The sequence below is a fragment of the Canis aureus genome, chromosome 18 (genome assembly GCF_053574225.1).
Source record: "Canis aureus isolate CA01 chromosome 18, VMU_Caureus_v.1.0, whole genome shotgun sequence".
Taxonomy (NCBI): domain Eukaryota; kingdom Metazoa; phylum Chordata; class Mammalia; order Carnivora; family Canidae; genus Canis; species Canis aureus.
The window spans coordinates 40827135-40849826 of NC_135628.1; the positions used below are offsets into that span (position 1 = coordinate 40827135).

Here is a 22692-nt window from a genome sequence, read left to right on the forward strand (position 1 = left end):
ACACAAAACACAGTAAACCAAGAGTTTTATTGGACTAGACATTAGTATGATGTTTTCATTACTGTCACTGCATCTCAGCTTGAAACAATAGCTGCTATAACTATTCTTCTCAGTTTTCAATTTTATAATGGTATAACTTACATGTTTAAAAACAAGTGTGAGGTATTTATCTGTTTCTACAGAAGCACATTTTACTTTCAGCAGATTAGCCCCTCTGGCAGAAGGATTCTGGTGGTGGTACTCTACCTGCCAATTCTCCACCCACACGGTACACCTGAACTCCGGCATCTTTGGGATTGACATGTTGTCTACTCTGCTTCAGAATAATTTTATATTTCAAGACAGAAACAAAATGGGAGAGTTATGGTAATCCTTCACTGAAAGAACAGTTAGCAAAGTGTCAAATTGAGATTCAAATTGAAAACATTTTACTGAGATTCATATTCACTATTATTTTATCTTAGAAATGCTAAACCTATTTCTCAAGCAATGTGATAGCATGGGTCCTCTTTGCGCACGACTGTTGGAGGAAATAGCTGTCCAAAACACTCTTCGTTGTGAAAATATGGAGAGAGGAATCAAAGAATAGCAAAGGTATGTCAGTAGCTTCTCTATCCCATGGCACTGGCCTTGGTGAATTAATTATTAAATAGACAAACCCCTGTTTGTCTACAATTAAACAAGAAATTTCTCTGATTTTATTTCCATTTCCAGTCTAGTTCAAGTAACAGAACTAAACTTTGAAGAGGTCCATTATAGTTCCACATGGTATAAAATCCAAGTTTTTATAAACTACATTTTTTTAAAACTTAGGTATTTGGAGGTGTCTGGTTGGCTCATCAGTTAAGCATCTGACTCTTGATCTCAGCTCAGGTCTGCATCTCAGGGTCGTGAGTTCAAGCCCTGTGTTGGGCTTCATGCTGGGCATGGAGCCTACTTAAAGACAAACGAACAAAACTCTAGTATTTAACTTAGGGACGTGATTATCTGCATTTAGAAATAATAAAGGGCACCTGGGTGGCATAGTGGGTTGAGCCACCAACTCTTGGTTTAAGCTCAGGCATCATGGGATGAAACCCTAAGTCCTGCTCTGCCCTCACCACAGTCTCCTCTCCTTATCCCTCTGCTCCTCCACTCATGCTCTCTCTGATTCTCTCAAATTTTTTTCAAATAAATTTTAAAAAACAAAAATAAAATAAATTGCTCTGAGTTATTAGTACATTTTCCATAGGTTCTTAGCTATAATCCTGATGTCAGGCATAGACTTTTATCAACTACCATTATTTTAACACGGAGTTTGAAAATATATCCTTATGCCTTACATGTTTCTACATCATTAAATTTTTGAATTGGATGAGTAATGAATAAGTATGTATCCTAATCAGTGGGTAGATCTAGAGCAACCAACGCTCCTGTTCATGTCCGAGGACGATATCCAGTATTGTAACTGTATTTGGAAGTGTTGGGGGCCTTAGCGTTAGCTTCTTGATTAAGCCACGACAGACTCCCTCACTGAACTAGTATCTTAGAGCTTTGCACAAGTGGCAGTATCGAAGCCAATGAGGTTTATCTGAGGCACGATTATTGCTAACTGAAAACTGAACTAGTGTCTTTGATTAGATACTAAATGTGTAGATAGATCACATACTTTCTGGGCTTTCTTGATATTCTTAGAAGAAAAAAAACTTTCAAACTGAAATCGTGAGATTGTAGTTTTATAAAAATATATTTGTATAAGTTAAACCAGTTAGTCTAGAAAATCTTGTATCCTAATCCTGCTCTTGATCTGTGTTTAATTGAGGAAAAATACTACATTAATAATTCTCTACCTTACAAGCCAAGTGTTTATTCCCTTTTAAAGAAAGCCATGGACACCAACGTGGTATATGTCCATGCAAAAAAAAAGACAACATGCTATTTATTTCCCATATTCAATTATGGCAAAAACTGAAAAACAAGAATAAATAAATATTTATTTTGTACATACAGAAACAGTACAGCAAACAGTTGAAAACTGCCTAATACCTAGCTAGATCCTCAAAGAAAATAAAATTCATATTTTATGATACTGAGAATAGAAACAAACACGTTAGTGGGAGATGAAATTGAGCTGGTATTAATTAAAATTTTAGAAGGGAGTTAAACATTACAGTTACAACAAAGCAAAAACAAGACACCATCTTTGTCAGGAATGTAAATTTGGCCTGTTGTAGCTTGAAAGGGAAAGAAACTGAATTTTGTGGATTTTTATTTTATTTTATTTTTTTAATTTTTATTTATATATGATAGTCACACACAGAGAGAGAGAGGCAGAGACACAGGCAGAGGGAGAAGCAGGCTCCATGCACTGGGAGCCTGACGTGGGATTCAATCCTGTGTCCCCAGGAACGCTCCCTGGGCCAAAGGCAGGCGCCAAACTGCTGCGCCACCCAGGGATCCCGAATTTTGTGGATTTTCAAAGAATTTTTGCTTTGCTCTCGAATTTAACAAGCTATTCTGACATGATTTTGTGAAACCTGAATAATTTTCATATAATAAATTACATGTATTTAAGTACCCTGTGCTATAATTTAGCAAAGTATACATATTTTGCAAATTCATAAGTTGAGCTCATCTTAAGAGCCTCAGAGATTATGCAAAGCCAGCTATATACAACCAAATGATAGACTACCACAAGCTCGTTCAGAGAAGAGTTGGACCAAGGCCAAATGAGGCATTTAGATGCATAAATAAATAGTCATTTATTATGTGATGTAGCTTTATTTTCTGAAAGCAAATGCACCTTCAAAAATCTAACACTAAGCTTAAAACTGACACTGAGATACTCTCGGATGAGTGCTGACCCAGAAACTTACATATTTACATACAGACACAGTTTCCAAAATATTTGTACATAATCATCACCTCACTAAACCTTTCTGATCGCTTCTATGAAATTTTTGAATAACAAGGTCAACGCATACTATAAGGACTTTTATTTTGCTCTAAGTAAAATTTTCTCCAACTATGGAGGATAAGACTTTTCTGCAAGATTCTAACCATATGTTTGCCACGTAAAACTTAAAATGTATAAGAAACAATTCAGAGCTGACACAAAATGTTTCTTAGGAATTACTATTGTTTAGGCTCATTGTGCAGAAATCAAAAACACATTTGATTTTGAATAGTTCTTGATAGCATTTAGAAATTTAAGAAAAAAAGTAAATACCTGGAATATTAGTTAATTTCAAAAGAAACCAGGTATGTGGCTCATAGATTCTTTATTAAATAATAAGCCTCTGTTATATTCCTTGCTCATAAAAAAATTTGATTATCTGGATTTCATTCCCTGGCATAGTTGGAGGCGTGAACGATGAACATTAGCTATCCTTGGCTTGGTTAAGAATGCTTGGAAAGCAATATAAGAAAATACATAAATTACGTCACAAAATTTAGAAAATATTTATCTTTGTTAGTAGTATCATATCCACTGGCTCCAAACCTTGTGTGAAAATCAGAATCACCTAGAGAGTTTGATCAGGTTTAAATACCTGGGTCATATGCCAGCCCTCCTAAAAGGAATCTCTAAGTAGAATCTAGCAAATTCCAAAATGTTCCAAAGGTGATACTGTTGTGCAGCTGGAGTGAAGATGGAATTTTAGGAAACACTAACTAGATGATGTAACTGATATTAGAATCTAATACACTGCTAATGTCTAGTATATACCTACAGTTCTCATTCCCGTATCACTATCTGGTTACTTGCTGGGTAGAGGGTTGTCATCTATGTGGCGAAGTTTCTAGGACCATGAGTGGGAGGTATCAGAAATCATGCTACTCCATCTTCCCTGCTATGTTTTTGGTTGTGAGGTCTAATCTTGACTTTTTGGTAAGATAATAATGACAACAGTTGCTTTGTAGTTACTGTCCGGATTTGTTCTCTACAGGCTAGAAAAACTTTTAAATTTTTTTTAAAATTTATTTATGATAGTCACAGAGAGAGAGAGAGAGAGGCAGAGACACAGGCAGAGGGAGAAGCAGGCTCCATGCACTGGAAGCCCGACGTGGGATTCAATCCTGGGGTCTAGGGATCCCTAGAAAAACTTTTAAATGTGATACTCATATTTCTAAGAATTGAGAAATCTCCTTGAGTCCTTCTGCTCAAACTTTCCTCTAACTTCAAAACTACCCAGGAAAAATTTAATCTCTTAAAATGTATTTAAATTTGAGAGTACGGGGATCCCTGGGTGGCTCAGCGGTTTAGCGCCTGCCTTTGGCCCACAGTGTGATCCTGGAGTCCAGGGATCGAGTCCGCGTCGGGCTCCTGGCATGGAGCCTGCTTCTCCCTCTGCCTGTGTTTCTGCCTCTCTCTCTCTCTCTCTCTCTCACATGAATAAATAAATCTTAAAAAAATAAATAAATTTAGAGTACAGTGATATATTAGCTACCTTTGTTAAGATTTCAGAAATGTTTTGACCAACTGGTGGATACTTCTCAGAACCACTGAAACTCTAGTTCCATCAGAAAATGCAGACGTTTTGAAGGCAGACAAATACTGAGCATGTTGTTGAAAGATCATTTTCAAAAAAAGGTAAGTGAAGTCATGACTCCCATACAGATTTCAAAATAAAAATACGTTTAATGATTTTTAAAGAGTAAACTGGCAAGATATTACAACCAATTCAAAAGAAATTATTTTCTTAAAGAAACACAGATTTAAAAATCAGAATATTGAAATTAATGCATACATGAAAGCAAAAATGGCCTGTTCCTCACTGAGGGAGAGAAGGCAAGTGAACCTACCTCTACCTAACAGAATTCATAGGTCTGTAGATAGGAATTATTTTGCAGTGCTATCAGCTACCCATGCTTTAAAGAGTTGTAAAATAGCTCAAAGACAATGAAAAACTAGAATCAGATAACTGAAGGAATGTGATCTAAACAAAGTATAGTTTTCTGTTGAAGCATAAAATTCTTTTTACAACGTCAGACATCCATAAGTTTCCCTTCTTTATTTTCAAACACTTACATCAGCCATCTTTGGGCCATACACAGGAATGCTCATTACATCATTATTAACTTATAGCCAAAAAGGGAAAGCAACACAAATGTCCATCAAATGATGAATAAATAAATAAAATATTGTAGATCTATACGATGGACTTTATTTGGCAACGAAAAGAAATGAAGTATTGATACATATGCTACAACATGAATAAAGCTTAAAAACATTAAGCTTTTGTTTAATGTTTTTGTTTAATGATTGACTTCAATCACAAAGATAGAAGTCAATCACAAAAGGTTACATTTTGCATGATTCCATTTACACAAAATGTCAGAATAGGCAAATCTATAGAGACAGAAATTAGGTTAGCTGTTGCTTACGGCTGGGACTGGTGCGGTTGATGTTGGTGAGTGACAGCTAACAGGTCTGGAATTTCTTTTAAAGGATAAAAAATATTCTAAACTTTGTGGTCGTGATCTCACAACCTTATGTATATACTAAAAACACATTGATAGGTACACTTTAAATGGGTGAAAGTTATGATATGTATATTATATCTCAATAAAGCTGTAATAAAATAATCTTTGAGATAATCTATAATAAATCCACAGCCCCACAATTAATTGCCTAGATCTAGGATGACTCCCATATTTCAAATCAAATTAATTTTATTGGCTAACACTGTTGTTTACCACTGGATGGTTCTCTTAAGGTACCAGACGTATAGATCAGGGCTGATTCTCATTATAGTCTAAGAACTGGTAAGCTAATACTAAGTGGAATAATTGAGATTTTTACAGTTATGTGAGAACCTGTACACCATAAGTATACAGAACTGGAAATGAAAAATGTGTTTCATTAAAGTATTAAAACATCAGATCAGTAATTTTACTCTGTATTGGGATTTACAGATTCTGTGACTTGGGCTGAAGTTACCTATGCCATGCTTAAAATTCTTTTGGGGGGGAGCCTAGGTGGCTCAGCAGTTGAGCTTCTGCCTTCAGCTCAGGGTGTGATCCGGATCAAGGGATGGAGTCCCACGTGGGGCTCCCTGCGAGGAGCTTGCTTCTCCCTCTGTCTGTATTTCTGCCTCTGTCTGTGTGTCTCTCATGAATAAATAAATAAATAAAATCTTTTAAAAAATTATTTGGAATGCAGTAAAGATAAATACATGTATATAGAAGTAACTCTTTACCTGATTTGACATATCTAAAACATTAGAAGGGAATATATGGATACTCAAGGGCAGATACCTCTGTAAACACTTGATTTTGTCATTTTATTTATTTTCTAAGATATCTCATGATGAGTCAAAACTTTGTATATCCATAAATAAGGATATATAAGGCAATGTGAATGGTTTTTAAGCCAGTATGTCCAAAATGTATTTGTATCCAAACAATTCTTACCTCAAAGCAATTTCCTAAGTCTACTCAACAATGAATGTCTTCATTCTTTGAAATAGAATTTGACATTTATAAACAATCTAAAGTCATTCGTAGTTAAATATGATATGAGAAATGAAAGTAACATACCCAGCTTTATTAAGTAGTTCATTGACTAGATCAGAGGCTAGTTCATAACAAAAGAAGAGCTCAAAAAGATAGTTTTTAGCATTATTTGAAAAGGCATATGGTTGGAAGAGGATAACATTCATTTTGATGCATAATTTATGTGTTTGTTTTGTTTGTCATTTTTAATGGCACATCATTATTGTCATAGTATACATTAACAATGTTCTAGTACTTATTATCGAACAGATATTATACAAATAAAAACAATCAATGCTTACAATATAGTAGGTAATACTACACAGTTTCATTGTACAATGGGAAGTTGTCCCTATTACACTAGATAAAAATGTGTAAGAGGTGGACAGAGTATTATCTCAAAGCCAGTTTTCATTGTCAAAAGTGTGATTGTCTCATAGTCAATTTTCATTGTTTCATTTTCGTTGTGAAAAGTGTGACTTCATCTTAAGAAAAACAAATCTGGAGATCTTATAGCTTCTGATTTTAAAACATATTATGAAGCTACAGTCATCAAAATAGTACGATACTGGCAAAAAGATATAGAGATCAATGGAGCAGAATAGAGAATCCAGAAATAAATTCTTACACATAGAACCAAATGATCTTCAATGAAAGTGCCAAGGTTACATGAGAGGGAAAGGACAGTGTCTTCAACTAATGGTATGGGAAAATAGAATATAAAGCTGCAAAAAAATGAAGACAGATCCTTATGTTAACATCATCTACAAAAATTAACTCACAATGGATAAAGACCTAGATATCTAAGACCTGAATCTATAAAACTCCTAAAAGAAAACATACAGGGAAATCTTCATGACATTAGAATAGGCAATGATTTCTTGGATATGCACTGAAAGCACAGGTAACAAAAGCAAAAATAGGCAAATGTGACTGTACTAAGAGTTTCTGTGGAGTGAAGGAAGCAATCAACAGAGTGAAAAGGCAGCCTACAGAAGGGGAGAAAATACTTGCAAACCATGTATCTGGTAAGAGGTTAATACCTAGAATATATAATGAACTCCTAAAAATAATAAAAATAAAATAAATAAATCATTCCTATAACTGGGCAAAAAAAATTAATTTCAAAAGGAGTAAACAATTTGAATAGACATTTCTCCAGAAAGATATACAGATGGCTGACAATCATATTAAAAGATGCTCAATATCACTAGTCATCAGGGAAATGCAAATCAAAACCACAATGAGATATCACCTCACACCCATTAAAATGGCCATTATCAAAACAAAAACAAAAACAAGAAAATTCTCATTGTTATTGAGGATGTGAAGAAATTGAAACCCTTGTGCACTGTTGTTAGAAATGTGAATTGGCTGTATGTTAGTAAATTGAACACCAATAAAAAAAAAAAAAAAAGAAAGAAATGTGAATTGGTGCAGCCACTATGGAAAACAGTATGGAGTTTCCTAAAAAAAAAATTGTTTAAAGATTTTACTTTTATTTATTCGTGAGAGACACAGAGAGAAAGAGAGGCAGAGACACAGGCAGAGGGAGAAGCAGGCTCCATGTAGGGAGCCTGACATGGGACTCAATCCCAGGTCTCCAGGATCACGCCCTGGGCTGAAGGCGGCACTAAACCGCTGGGCCACCAGGGCTGCCCTAAAAAATTTTTAAGTAAGAATTACCAAATGTTCCAGTAACCCCACTCTGGTATTTACCCAAAATAACTGAAAATAGAATCTTGAAGAAAGATGTGCACACCCATGTTCATTGCAGTGTTATTCACAACAGCAAAGATGTGGAAGCGACCTAAATGTCCATCAACAGAAGAACAGATAGAGAAAATATGCTATGTGCATACAACGGAATACTAGTCAGCCTTAAAAAAAAAATCTTGTCATCTGCTATAACATGGATCAATCTTGATTACATTTGCTAAGTAAAAGGAGCCAGTCACAAAATTACAAATACTGCATGATTTCACTTATGTGAGATATCTGAAATGGTCAAACTGTTAGAACAGAGAGTAGTAGAATGATTGCCAGAAGTCAGGGAATGAAGTGGGGGAGAGGCAAAAGAGAAATTGTTCAATGGATATAGGGTTTTAGTTTTGCAAGATGAAAAAGTTCTAGAGTTCTGTTATACCACAATGTGTATGTAGTTCATACTACTGCATGGTGTAATTTTTTAAAGTGGATAATAAATTTGTGTTATGTGTTTTTGACCACAATAGAAAGAAGTGTGATTTCATTGCTGCAAGGTAAACCAATACAAAGAAAACCAATTTTAAATGTATGATTGTCCCTGGAGGATCATCAAAGTCAAAGCTAATTGGCAGGAGAAGGTAATTCATACACAAGTGTACTTTGCCAGGTTTCATGTTTCTAACTTCACAAATGCCTCAGAAGGTATGGAAATTGCTTCCTTATTTTTCAGGGACTTTATTACTTAGCTGGGTTATAAAATCTAAATGCCATGTACTTTGAAAGTATATAAATGCTTAAGCTCTTTTAACCTTGACTCTTGAATTTGAAATTGCAGGCCTGAGTTCTTACTGTACTGATGCAGAACAAAAAGTCAAACAATTCTTTCCTCATAAATCCAGATGCCATTTGGATTTTGATTTCCCTTCAGGATAGTGGGTTAGATGGAGACACTGTGCCCAGTCTCATGGAATGATTTTAGCTGGTCCAGTCTAACTCAGATTTATCTTTACTCTGATGAATGAGATGCAGTCAGTTCTCTGGTACTTCAGCCATAAAGTTAATCCACTAAACTTGAGCCAGAGTGGTCTCCAATGCTCAATGAACCCTGGAGTTCTAACCTCATTGGGCCTTACCCTTCCCTATTGTGAAATTCTCTCTCTCATCATTCTCACCAGTAAATAATAGTAGGAATTGTGTATCTAGTTAACCTTGAACATCTATAAATGACAAATACATGTTTGTCTCACTTTTTGACTTTAACCTAAAGAATTCAGTTACATTTGTTAATTCATTTAAAAGAGCAAATTAAAAATACATTTTATAGGTCTAATAAAAATCACTCGCTTGGTTATTTATCAGTCTGAAACTTTATATTTAGTTGCATTAAATATTAGAATTATAAAATATTTATGGTAAACTGGACTGAAATTCGAGTATTTTTCTCTATACATAGGTGTATGCTAGTTTATAAAACACATGTGAGAAAACTAATGTATCAATGGTGTACTGATAATGCTTGACAACTGACTTTGCACAGGGATTAGGAGGGCTCTTGTTTGCTGTATTTGCCAATTTCCAAGGTGTCATTACTCCCATCACAGCCAATTTCAAACTACTAACTTACAATTCCTGAAAATTTAATAGCTCTTAGGCCAGGACCCAGTTCCAACTCATCACTGAAGAAAACCTATACATTAATAAAAAGATCTATATATTTTCTAAAAAATATATATGTATATGTATATTCAGTAAATTTTAAGCAATACATTGCTCAAAGTAAAATATGAGATTTAAAGTATGTTTGAGACTGTATCTTTTTTTGTATGAATTTATAAAAGGCAAATTCTGTGACAATAGTGGGTTATGTCATTAGCAACAACTTCACTTTTATCTAATAACATGATTTGCACTGTTATTTCTTTGAAAGTCCTGAGACATAGGTGGATGGCGTGAGTTAAAAAGATAATTCAATAAAAGCAAGTCACTGAGAGTTTTGAAGAGTTAGATTTGAGACTTGGCTTAATTTTGAATGTCTGGTCTGCTCCAAAAGTGTTCTAAAATGTAGGTTTGGGGTGCCTCTGTTGGTTGAGCATCTGAATCTTGATTTCTGCTCAGGTCATGATCTTAAGATCCTTGGATTGAACTCTACTCTCAGCGGGGAGTCTGCTTAAGATTCTCTCTCTCCTTCTCTTCCCCCTGACCCCTCACGCTTGGGCACATGTGCCCTTTCTCTCTCTCATAAATAAATAAATCTTTTTTTTTTTTTATGTAGGTTAAGTATTATTCAGGTTTGATGAAACCAATAAATCAGAAGGTGACTGCCACAGTAAAGATGGTTTGTTACTAACAGCAAGGAGGGGGCCACACAGGGAAGCACCAGTCAGGAAGCAGAGGGAACGAGAGAGAAACATGGTGAGAGCCTCTATTGTGTTTTCTATGGGAAGAAACAGGTGAAACAGGGTAAGCAGGTTTTGGATTGACTAGTTGGAATACACTTAGCAGGCTTTCAGGTATAAAGGCTGTCTCTAGGTCTGGTACCTGGCCCGTGGTTGATTAGGGTAGGGGGAATAGGGGCTCTGGGTGTGAGAGCCCCATAAAGAAAGTTTGTGGGTATGGGCTGCGGATTGTTTGGTTTGTATTTGAAAGGTGCTCTCAGGGCAGCCTGGTGGCTCAGCAGTTTAGTGCCACCTTTGGCCCAGGGCCTGATCCTGGAGACCCGGGATAGAGTCTCATGTTGGGTTCCCTGCGTGGAGCCTGCTTCTTCCTCTGCCTGTCTCTCTCTCTCTCTCATGAATAAGTAAATAAATCTTAAAAAAAAAAAAATAAAAATAAAAATAAAAAGGCTTAATTAACACAAATGAAGAAATGTACTTGAAATACTTCTATCAATCTTCCAATAGTTTTTCTCCCAATAGGAATTATAAGAATTGGGCAATAAGTATTCGAAGATGTATTTTTTGGTAGGAATTTGAAATGAACATATTCTATTTTACCAAATAAGAACAGACTGACATGCTCTGACAAGCAACCAATTGGCAAAGTAAGAGGATTCCTTCTTATAAAAATGAAGGCGACCAAAGAGGCAGATATTTGAATAGGAGACCAGAGTACTTCCAGCAGAGATGGGCTAATGATCTATTTTTAGACAAAGCCAATATTTTCTTCCAAAAGTAATTCTGGATCTTCTTAGTACTTAGATAAATGGATGAGGAAGACTTCAGTGTCCTACTTTAGAGTGCAGCAGTACATTACCATAATTATTTTTTGCCTGGGGAATATTTACAGGAAATAATACATAAAATAACTCAATAAAGCACCCACAAAATATTGGATTTTCTAAAATATAATATTCTAGTGAACCTTCAAAGACGGAGTACTTGCAAAATAAATCCCAAATATATTTATTTGATCTCCTGTATAGGACCAATTTGTATCATTAAGATACAAGTTTAGCAAATACTGGCCAATATCTACCACAAATGATAACTGACATTTAATACTGGTTGCTCCTAATCCCTTCTTTTTGGGAACAATTTAATAATAAGATGATGAGTAGTTTGTTGGAGTAATAATTCATTCATTGACAATAAAAATATTTACTCAGGACATAAAATACTCATATTTATGTCCCTTTGGTCAACAATGTTCACTGGGAGTGCCTGGGTAGCTCAGTCAGTTAAGTATCTGACTCTACATCTCAGCTCAGGTCTTGATCTCAGGGTTGTGAGTTTGAGCCCTGAGTTGGGCTCCATGCTGGGTGTGGAGCCTACTTAACAAAACAAAACAATTGTTTACTAAACATTTACTATATATGAGGCATTGCACGAAACACTGGGAACTGTGATCCATAAATTATACCAAATCATTAATTAATCAGTTAATATACTATCTCTGATTTTTGTGATACACCTATCATTAGATATATGTACTCACTAGGAATTCATCAACATACAAATTTTAATTTAGCTCTATCTCCTAGGTATTTATGTTTATTGCATAAAGCAAAGTACATCATTAGTCTACTAAAGTTATACAAGTGATCAAATCCACAAATATACATACATATATGTCCCTGCACAATTTTTGGCTTTGTTTTCTTAGTCTGTAAATGAAGTAGCTTCTCAAGTTTAAGATTGGTGAATAGAAGGGGTGAAAACCAGTAAAAAGACCAGCCCAGATGGCAAACTGTGTCTTCATTTAATCTGCGTAAATGTCTGGCGGGTTCTGTTAGTGCTCTTCAAGTCCCAAGGCTCCAGTTACCTTGTTTTCTCCTGGCCACAAACATTTCCTTTCCCCAGAAGAATCTCTTAATGCAGTGTTTCATTTCTTGACTTCCTCTTCTCCATTGTCAAAACTTTCCAGCCTGGTGTTTCATCACAGCAACTTTTGGTTGTTGCTGCCAACGAAGCCTAGTTGGCCATTCAACAATTGTTGAATTCATTTTAAAAACTATTAGAAATTCTCATCAAGGCAAGTGGCTGGCCCTTGGGACCAAGTGGTATGTTACAATGAAGGAAAGTCTTACATAAGTATCTTTGTCTGCTATTTTATTGGAGTTCATGCTTTTTCTTTGTCAGTTGGCAGGAGTTCCTCCTGCATTACATATTGGCCCCTTTCTGGTTCTAGACATTGCAAATATCACATGTCCCAATATGTCATGTCTCTGATTTTGATCTTTAATTTTATAATGTACTTAGATTTATCTCTTCCTTTGCCCTGCAATCTGGGCCTTTTGGGTTTTCTCTAAGAAATCTTTCCTTATATTTATACCCCAAAGATATTCTCCTATATTGTCGTTTTGTTGTTGTTGTTTTTTAAGCAGGCTCCATGCCCACTGTGGAACCCAGCATAGGGCTTGAACTCAGGACCCTCAGATCAAGATCTGCTCTGAGATCAAGAGTTGGACACTTAACTGACAACAACCCAGGTGGCCATTATATCATCCTTTTCTAATATGGTTGTTTTGCTTTTTAACATTTTAGGTCTTTTATCCATTTGGAGTCTGCCTTTTTATAGTGTTAGGTAGGGATCATAGTTCATAACTCTGGATTATTTTTATGGGAAATACCACATACTTGCTGTAATAGCTAAGGAAAAATAAGAATTATGAGTTATTTTATCAGTCTTAGAAAAATATTTTGTGCTTCAAGGAAAAACTATGTACTGTCTGTAACACATTCTTCCAGTTGTCTAGTATTAGCCCTGCTCATTGTCTTTGAGCTATTTTGCACTTCTTAAATTGCAGATAATGAATGGATATGCAGACCTTGTTGTCTAGCAGTTTTGTTTGACTTCTCTAACTCCTGTAGAAAAACCAGTTTTACCTTCCTCTGTAATTTAATTCCTGTATTTCATATAAATTTGTGCTTGTTGACTTTTCCTTTGAACCAGTTTTAACATCTGTCTGGTTCTCTCATTGATTAACCTGTAAAATAAAATCTTTAGCACTATATGAGCATCATTTTTTATATGAGTCATCATTTTATTTTCTTCTGAGAATTACCTTTTAACATAGAACAATTCTTCATGATAAGTTAGCTAGATAACAACTTTTTTCTCCAGTTTTAAAAGAGCCACGTGTAAATTGAAATGATTTTTGAGATGTGACATTAACATAGCTCTGCTTTATCTTAAAACCTATCTTCTAATGGCCTCTGGCCTGCTCGTGTATGACTGGCCCAAAAAAGATGGTTGAGCAAGTGATACTGAAGTTTCTTTTTTTAAGTTTGATGAGCCTGAAGCTCATTCCTCAGCTTTGTTTCCATTCCTCTACTTCTTGGCAAATGGAGAAAGACATAGTGCTTTTCACCGATGACAGGATACAAAGGCAGAGAGACAAGTGGTGGTGAAACCAGAAAGGAATTTAGTTCTGTGAGGCCAACATGGGGAAAGCAGCATGCTAACATCTCGATGACTATCTCCAAAGTGCCGAAAATACTTCCAGGTTTATATAAGGAAAATGTGGGGCACAGGTGGGTGGGTATGTACAGGTAGACAGTGAAGGTCAGATTCATCGTTGTCTTGGAGTCAATCATGGGCAGGGTCCTGCGGGCCCATGGTAGTCCTCACTGCTGGAGGAGTGCGTTCTGGTTCTTGTCAGAGGACTCCTTGCCCTCAGGGTATTTATTCTCCCCGAGCCAAGAGACAAGCTGGGAAGAAGAACCCAGCTACAAAGTTTGAGGTCAAAATGGAGACGGCCAAAGTCCTCTTCAGTATAAGTTAAAACAAACAAACAAACAAAGACTGAAATTTGGGAGTCAGAAGTTTTGAGGTCTAGCCATCCTTATCATTAGTCAGGAGAGCCTGGGTAAGTCCCTACCATCTCTGGACCCCAATATTTTTAGTCTGTGAAATGTGGAGACTGGACTAGACTTGTGACCACTTAACGTGATTTCCTTCACCTGGAATTAGTTAGGATCTTTAATAGCTACTATATGTAGCCACCAATATTTAGAGGTAGCACCACCTCACTATCAGGGGGTGATGTATTACAAGGAAGGAAATCTCAGACCAAATTCCTCCACACATGCACACACTTACTAGCATCACAGACACACGTTGTTCTGGAAGCTCACAGAAGTCCCAATTCTGTGTTCTGTTCTTTGAGGCACGCCAACAAGCTCCTTGTATGGAAGTTTCATTTGGGGATACTTTTTAATATCATAGCAGCAGAATCCAACTAACCTTTTAGGAGGCAGAGGACAAAATTTAAGTTACATAGTTAAATATAGAATTAGTTCAAAATATTAAGTCTAGGATGTCATTCGCTGCCTTTCAAACTTAAAACTGCATGCAAATCTTATTTTTCCATTTTATTGCATCTCTTCCCCTATGTTCATGTGTTCTGTTTCTTAAATTACACCTATGAATGAAATCATGTGGTATTTGTCCTTCTCTGACTGACTTATTTCACTTAGCATAACATCATCTAGTTCCATCCAAGTCACTGCAAATGGCAAGACTTCATTCTTTTTGATGGCTGAGTAATATTCCAATAGAGAGGGAGGCAAAGAGATGCTGAACTCTAGGAAACAAGCTGAGGGGAGGTGGATGGAGGGATGGAGTAACTGGGTGATAGGCAGTGAGGAAGGCATTTGATATAATGAGTGCCGGGGTTATATGCAAATGATAAATCACTAAATTCTACCCCTGAAACTAATAATACAATCTATGTTAACTAAATTGAATTTAAATAAAGAATTAAAAAATTAAAAAGATAGAGTGCACATTAATCTTGTTTAAATGCAGATCTTGTTAGGAACTTAAAGCTGCATCAGTAGGTCTGGAATGGGGCCTGAAATCGTGCATTTCAAACAAACAAACAAACAAACAAACAAAAAAAAACTGTTGCTGATGCTATTAGTCTGGACCACACTTTGAGTTCCAAGGGTACAAACCATTGGTCTTGGTAAATTCTAATATCCTGTTCACACAGGGGCAGGAGGACCTATACAGTCTTCTTAGCCAATCACATCTCACGGACACCAGTAAAAATTTTCTAATACTTCTTATGTCATTTTAAAACACACCTGTGTTTATAATAGTTAAATAGCTGCCTCTCTAAAGCCTAGAGTATAGAATTCCTTAGCCTTTCAAATAAAGAAAACCTACCCCGGGGCTATGCATTCAGGATCAGGGTGCATGAAATGTTAGCTTATTTCTCTATTACAATGCTTATGCTGGGTCATTTGATGTAAACTAGACTCTTTCCTGCTCAGCAATTCTAAACGTAATTCTCCCCTTTCCCCTTTTCTCTTCTCTGTTTCAAATCTGAAAGTTAAGTTCTCCTCTTCACTAGCCTTCCTCGTTCCCACTTTGAATTATATAGCTCTAATGCCTCTGCTCTCAACCCTGGCCATCTGTTGTAGGAGCTAGGTAACCTCAGAACAATTCAGTGGGAGTCTCTAGGGATGATCTCCACGTAGCTATCTTTGAGAACCTTCCCTATAATTCTAATATGCATCCAGTGTTGAGAATCATGACTCTAGTGCACTGATTCTTAAACGTGGCTACATGTTGTAATCCCTTGCGGAGCTTTTAAAAAATACTTGGGTCCCACCCCAAAAGGTCTTGACTTCATTGTTCTGGAGTGTGGCCTGAGCATCAGGTTTTTTAAGAGCTCTCCAGGGAGTGCTAATATGTCTCAGAATAGAACTCAGCTTGGTTCCATTTATAACCCCTGTTTCCAGGATTGGTCAAAGTAAAACAGCAGGATGCCTAGCAATCTCTTAAACATTAGGGAAAAAGGATTCCATTTACTTCCAAGACATAATTTATGGCTCATTATTCAGGCCTTGCTGAAAATCTGGTAAATGTTATTTGTAAGAATATCATGGCTTGTTGTAGGATATGTAGATGTCTAAGGATACATTAGTGGAGCTCTCAAATTTTAAACTGCATAACAATCACCTGGGATGATTGTTGACAATGCAGATCAGAAAGACGATTGGAGATAGGTTGGAAAGACGATTTAGTAGTCTGCATTTTTAAGGAGACACATAGTTTATACTGACAGCCTTTGTGAGATTATGGTGAGCACACCATGAAAATAGAGCTGGCTGAGTAAAGAAGTACTTGGGTAGCCATCTGTCTATTGGGTGTTTTGTGAGGTTGAAGAAGATCAGGATACATCACCTCACAAGGTGCCACTTTGACATGAGAATTATTTTAAGTTAAAGGCAAATGACAATCAACATGCAGAAAAAGTTCTCTACCCTCTTTTATCTGCTTAAAAGCAGGCATAAATTTTCCTTTGTGAAGATGTTTCTTCCCCTTCCATTACCCCCTGCCAGGAAGAGCAACACATTTTTACCAGAAACAGTTTATACCTATCTAGAGGAGTTTGCATAAAGAACTTTTCTAAAATAACTCTTACCTTCCATTAGCTACCTAATACATTTCCTAATCACTTTCCTATAGTTTATCATGCCTCAAAGCCCAACCCCCCCTTCCTTTGTTAAAGTGGCATATAAGCCACAAAGTTTAACCACTTCTTTGAGTTTCATTTCTTTTCTGTGAATTTCCATGCATATAAATATCAATAAAAAATGTGTGCTTTTTTCCCCTGTTAATCTGTCTTTTGTTTCTTTAATTCACAGGCTTCCCTACTGAACCTACAAGGTAGAGGAAAAGTTTTTCCTCCCTGAGAAGGTTCATATGTGAGGTTTTCCTGTCCACCATGACCTCATTTACTGGACTCTCTATGGTGATGATAGTTTCCACTCTGGACTCATTCCTAAGATAAGAGATCTTTTCCCCAAATATAGGTAAGAATGTCAGTATATTACCTGAAAATAAGTCATTGTCACTATCATCCATCAATTTTTGTTGGTATACTCCTTATAAAATACACAGAATATGGAACTCAAATAAAAGGTAAGTTATATTCTGATAATATTAGAATCAAGATGTTCTAAAAAATAACACACCAACAGGAAGAGCAAGGCCAGGGTGGAAAATACTGGACTTCATCAGACATCTGGGGGAAGGGATGGATGTAGAAGTCATGGGAGTCAGAGAATGAGCAGATAAGTAGGTATCTGTTGTTGTAGTTTGTATGAAAACAAACAAAAAAAAAGGTTTGGGAAGGAGTAAGTGAAGAAAGGCATACACCTGCACTTACATCAATATATGGCCTTTTGCTAGATAACAACTACCATTTACGAGGGCAATGTGTGTGCTAGGTACTGTACTAAGCATATTACATTGATGTTTCTATCAATTCCTACAATACTTCCATGAGGTGGGCTGTGTTTTCCAACTTTGTTAGGGGGGAAAAATCTCAAAAATGCAGAGTTTACATAATCTTCTAAAAGCTATTAATATGGAATGGGGCGAGAATATGATCTGACTAGTACAATTCCAAAGCCCTCTTTCCTCTTCAATATCTTCCATTACAAGTGAAAAAGCAAATTAAAGTTTTGTGGATGAAGATGGAAAACCAGCAGAATCTAAGCTCCATTTGTTTTAACCAAGGCGATTGAATTAATTCATCAACATTTGCTGCGAATTCATGAATCGTTAATGGAATTGTGAAAGTTCTATCACCTTTGTTGATGTCTACTTGAATAGAACTCCTTACTTTAACTCCTGGGTATTTAAATTGTTTGGCTTCTCAGAAGCTTCATTTAATAGGCCTTGACTTGGAAATTGGCCAAGAGCTCTTGACAACAGAGTTGGCCACTACACCAAGAAAAGTTATTTCTTATACTATTAAGTACCAGAGCAAAAAGAAGACTATCACTGAGTACATATTGCTCTATTGGTTCACCTTATGTGTCCTGTAAATTATTAACGATAGGCACATATAACCATAAAAGTAGAAAACAACACAAACAAAAAAAGTTCTTCTTTGAGAAGCAAAGTAACTTTTCAGATTGTACAAGACTATAGAAGTCAGATTCCGTGGCTTCTCCAAATCATTCCCCTCTCTTTCTTTTGACACTAATCGAATTGACAGCTCAGGGGCATTATTAAAAAGCAAATGAGGCTGATAACTCTAATTAGAAACAAGCTGAACTACAGGACATGCGCTATGGCCTAGACTGCTTCATAAAATTGAATAAAAAATAAAAGGGAAAATAATGACTAGCATGTAGAGGGGCACATGAGTACTTATCAGTGATAGGGGTTATGTGGGAGTTATGCAAAGCTGCATTTCTAGTGGTCCAGAGAAAATATGAATAAGAGAAAGAAAGAAGAAAAAGGACTAATTATGAAAAGAAAGACCTATTAATATTGACTATCTCTTCCTCCCAAGGCAAAATAAATGTCTTGGGCCTAGCAGAGGACAAAAAAGGATCTCATTTATTTCTTTTTAGTTTAGATTTCTTGAAAAATAATCTCAGGGATGATGTGTTAATCTTCCTCAGGTAATTGTCATGAGAACTCATAGGTTCTATTCTTTTTCTTTGACAATCTATATCAGCACACAGAAAAATCAAATGGAACTCTACTGAATTCCTAGGCTTTTATACTCAGCATTTTAGATATTTAAATGACCTAAAAGAAAATCTAATTCAATATTTAATAGTAGTGTAGACTACCTGAATCAACATCAATTGGAATGATTAATAAAAATGCATATCCTGAGAAATCACACCAAACACTAAATCAAAATCTCTGATAGAGATGAGTCACAGAACCTTGCTAATTTGGAATGTATACAATGCTTTCTTTATTCATAGACATCGTGGGAGACTCATAGAGGAATACCCATGCCCCTCCTTCTCCTATATTTCCCCCAAGTTCAGAGGATTTGCTTTGAATACCCATGGCTATCAACTGAAAATTTGTGCCCCCCCATTCAAATGTTGAAATTCACCGCCCCCCCACACACACACTCCATGTGATCATATTAGGAAATGAGGCATTAGGTTGTAATTGGGTTTATTTTTTTAAAGACTTTACTTATTTATTCATGAGAGACATAGAGACAGAGAAAAAGGCAGAGACATAGGCAGAGAGAGAAGCAGGCTCCCTGGACTCTGATATGTTCCACCCCACCCCCAGGACCCTGGGATCACACCCTGAGTCAAAGGCTGATGCTCAACCACTGAGCCACTCAGGTGTCCCTGTAATTAGCTTTAGATGAGTTCATGAGGGTGGCCAAAGCCACCAAAATGGGATTTATGATCTTGAAAGAAGAATATGAGACCATAACTTCCTTTCTCTGCCACGTGAAGACTCAGCAAGAAGGTAGCCAACTGTAAGCCAGGGAGAACTGAATCTGCAGGCGTGTTGATCTCAGACCTTCCAGGCTTCAGACTACAAGAAATTAATGTCTGTTGTTTAAGCCACTCAGTCTATGGTGTTTTGTAATTGAAGCCCAAGCCAAGAGACTCACTCCAAACCTGTCTTCTAAGTCACTTTTTGTAACTAGGACAGGTTTTTGCCTTTCTTCTTCTATCAAGTGTCTATAGAATGATTGTCATAAAATGAATTTTTTTTGTTGCATATATTTCTATTTTTATCAGTGGGAGAATATTCAGATTTTGTAAGAATAATAGGCATTTAGGATTTGTAATACCTTTGCCTGTTAAATTTTTAAGTTTTAAGAGGTTCATACACACTCCTGAAATTAATCATTTGTAATCTTTTAAAATTGGCAAGGGGCACAGCCAAAATTTAAACTCAATTCTGACTCGCTACTTTTCCTCTTTCAGTATATGATGCCATCTCTAAAAATTTATGCCACATAAAGATAGTGTTACAGTATTGAATTAAGAACTGCTGTAACTGTGGAGGTCCATTAAATTGTTGTTGCCGTTGTTTTTTATTTAAGTGAGTAAATTACAAAACAGATTTTTTTCCCGTTTTTAAAGATATTTTATTTATTTTACAGAGAGAGAGAGAGAGAGCACAAGCAGAGAGAGCAGCAGGAGAAGCAGGTTCCCAGTGGAGTAGTGAGCCCGATGTGGGACTCAATCCCAAGACCCTGAGATCACAACCCGAGCCAAAGGCAGATGCTCCACTGACTGAGGCTCCCAGGGGCCCCTTGTTTCAATGTTTTACTAGAGGATCACATACCAGAAAGATTCTTAAAAATAATAAAATATGATCTTCTTACTTTACAGATAAGGAAAAGAGAAGATTAATAATCTGATACTTAGTCATGAAAAGTGTTGACACCTTAGTTGTCATAAAAGGCTAATGAAAGAGATGGGTAGGTGGACTATTATTTATTTTTGGCTAATAAAATATATCAAAAAACTATTAATAAGAAAAGAACAATACCTGCACTCTACTGTCAAAGAGAAGTGTGACAGCTAAATCAAAAATACTTCTCAAGGCTAATTTAATGTTTCTACAAAGAAGACCTAGCTCTGTTGGAATAAAGAACATGGATGCTCATTTAAGTAGGAAAACCATAGCATTAATGGCCATAATAAAAAAATTCAATTGAAGGTGGATTTGAACAAAGAGCAGTGTTCACAACAACTAGGTATTCATTCAGCAAATATTTTGTTTGATGTCTACCATGAGTCAGAATATACAACAGCACATGAAATTCAGATAGGAAAGAGACAGGTTCCTAAACATGCAATAAAAAGATAAAATAGAGAGCACCGCGGGTGGCTCAGCAGTTTAGCGCCGCCTTCAGCCCAGGGTATTGGGATCAAGTCCCATGTCAGTCTCCTTGCATGGAGCCTACTTCTCCCTCTGCCTGTGTCTCTGCCTCTCTCTCTGTGTGTGTCTCTCATGAATAAATAAAATCTAAAAAAAAAAAAAAAAGATAAAATAGAATCTCATGTAAATATGTAAGTATTCCTTGAATAATATAAAAAACGGGATTGTACTAATAATTAGCAACTATGAAGCATGCTATCTTTTAAAGGCCCATTGCACATTAGCTTAGTAACCTGGCTGTAAGAAAAACAAATCTTGAATTCCTTTTAATAGTTAGCAAGAAAAATGAGGCCAAGAAATTATGTAGTTTACCTATAGCAATCAAAAGGCAAACTAGTGTTAAAAATAATTCACCCAAAACTTAGAAATGGGGGTGGGGTGGGGAGTATACAGTATGACTTTTCAGTGTAATATAGGCCACCGTATTAAAGACCTACCAAAGGACTACTTAGTTCCCTAAGAAACTGTACCTGCGCCTCACTTTGCTATTTTACTGCTTGATTACAACAGGTACTATAAATGACATGTTAACTTATAGTTTGTATTTGGTGGAAATGGTCCACTACAAAGGTTATGGTTTAATTGTCCTATAGAATATTAACTAGTTTGTATTTAACATTCTTCCCCTACGACTCCCAAAATGCCAGTAAGTACCCACTTTATCAAAATGACTTGAATAAGCTTTATCCATCTTATCAACTTCATTTTTGACTTAATATACCTATGACAAGGATTTATTCTGTATTTGTATGAGAGTCACTTTTAAAATTTCCCAAAATTATTCTTTGAAACTGTGTTGACTCAGAAATTGATCAAATTCTATACTTATGACAATTAAAAATAACATTATTACTTTGAATTTCAAAACAAAGTGTTTTCTAATTCAGCAATCACTAAATGTACTTACAGCATTGTCTGTGTCCCTCATTGTATTTTTAATACAGAATGATAACTTTATGTCCAAATTGGAACTTAGAGAATAAGCTTTAGACAATTCTAACAAAATAGAACTGGATTTGGCTGTTTGGGAGTTGGAAAAGAGAAATGGTAAGGTTTGCATGTTTCATACAGCTGTAAGTCTATATGTCTATGTGACTAGTTTGAAGAATAATTTAAGATTTCATAGACGATAACAACAACAAACTTATAAGCACCTATAGCGATGTAGCATATATCCATTAAAAGCCAGGTGAAAGAACAAAGAAAGTGAGAATTTTAATTAAGGCTGGAAAAAATTGAATGACAGATGCTGACAGATATAATCAGGGCTCCAAATTAAAAACTGATCACAGTGAGGGTAAAAGACTTTCTAGTTTTACTCTGGCTATGTACTGGAATGATGAAGAAAAGTTTCTTTTTAGAGCAGAATTATTTAGTTTTTTT

At 36.0% G+C, this 22692-nt stretch overlaps 1 long non-coding RNA gene and 1 pseudogene across 1 annotated transcript; both read left to right on the plus strand.

The window, feature by feature from the left end:
• The first annotated feature begins 374 nt into the window (after window positions 1-374).
• Window positions 375-8924, plus strand: LOC144288349 (uncharacterized). Its single transcript, XR_013356295.1, has 3 exons — window positions 375-594; window positions 4438-4570; window positions 8709-8924. It is a non-coding gene; the product is annotated as an uncharacterized LOC144288349 (long non-coding RNA).
• LOC144289246 (U4 spliceosomal RNA) lies at window positions 1530-1679 on the plus strand (annotated as a pseudogene).
• Window positions 8925-22692: the final 13768 nt, after the last annotated feature.